The following is a 1,586-nucleotide window of genomic DNA, read 5'->3' on the forward strand; positions in this document are numbered from 1 at the left end:
CTTACATTTTTTAAAGGAGAAGATGAAAACCATGAATCATAATATCTAAAATGACAAGATAACATTGTGAGAAAGACTTGAGAAAATTTTAGAGAGAAAGAAGAGAAATGAGAGAGTTTTTGAAAGAATTGAGAGAATTTTAGGGAGAGGGAAGAGAGTTTTAAAGAGAAGGGAGAGGGTTTTAAAAACTTGTGCAGCCACTTTAGAGAGAGACTGTATTAATTTTGTTTATATAGGGAGACAAAATGTAACTAGGTTAAAATTTACGATGCTGTAGACTTCTTTTGAAGTCTAATAAAATTAAAATTTTGGAGTAGATTTTACTATAACATAGTAGACTTTTTTAGAAGTTCACTATAATAATTTCATTATTGTTGCTTATTCTTTATTATTTTAATAATTTTAATATATGATTTATTAAATTTTTTTCTTTATTTTTTAATAGTTATTGTTTATGATTTCATTTTTTTTATTTTTAAGGAACTTAACTTAGTTTAAATATAATGATCTTTTGTCAAAAAAATTGAAAAATATAGAGTAAAAAGACGTCTTCAAATAAATAGATTTTAGTGTAGGTCTACGATACCCTAAACCACAAATTTCAAACCCTAAATGTTTTGCATGATAATCAAAAAGTCTCAATTATACAAAATATAAACTACTAAACATTAATATGCAGATTTAAGTTAATAAAAAAAAAATTAAAACAAAATCTAAAATCTAACCCTATAAAATCAACCACTAAAAGACATAATATGTTAGAACTTTTTGTTTCTAAAGTATGAATATTGTCTAACACATGATAACCAAATTAGTATATTTTCTTCAAAATTGTTCAATTATATGAAATTTTGATTTATTTACTTCATATTATCTATTATATTGATGATTAGTTAAAAATATCACAATAATTATTTTTATACATTTTCAAAATTAAATTATTAGATCAAGTTAGACTCCAAAATAAGTCTATAAGGTAGACTTCGTAGGAAGTCTATATATATATTGACTTCTTTTATTACGTGTAGACTTCCGAAGGATAAAAACGTAAAATATATTTCTGTTTTTTTGTTTGGTCATAAAGGTTAAATAGTACTTTCACTATCCCTTTAGGTTGGCTTTGCATTTGACTGAGAGTGGAGTACAATTTTAAGTTTAACTTGAATATTTAGGTTGTTTTTAGCAAATGTCATTAACAAGCTTTCACGTGAGTATTTTGTTGAATCCGCCAATCATTATATTTTAAATCTGCTCGATCTTATTAGCGGATGATTAGTTTGGCACGAGCTATCGATCTCATATGATTCTTGAACCCATAATGCTACAATAAATAAAATATATACTATTTAATTACTTTATACAAATAACTATTTTTATCCGTATATAGTTTAAAAAGTCTTACAGAAAAGGAGTACATGTACGTTGATAAAAGGGAAAAATGTATTTTTGGTTTCATTTTTCAGAATATAAAATTAAATAAAATGTCAATCAAAACATATGAGAGGTAATTGGTATTTGGTACTACTACATAAATAGGTCTTCTACATTAAATGTAACCAACGGCCAACTAATTAATCCTTTCTTCT

The sequence above is a fragment of the Brassica oleracea genome, chromosome C4 (assembly GCF_000695525.1).
Source record: "Brassica oleracea var. oleracea cultivar TO1000 chromosome C4, BOL, whole genome shotgun sequence".
In the NCBI taxonomy this organism is placed as follows: Eukaryota; Viridiplantae; Streptophyta; class Magnoliopsida; order Brassicales; family Brassicaceae; genus Brassica; species Brassica oleracea.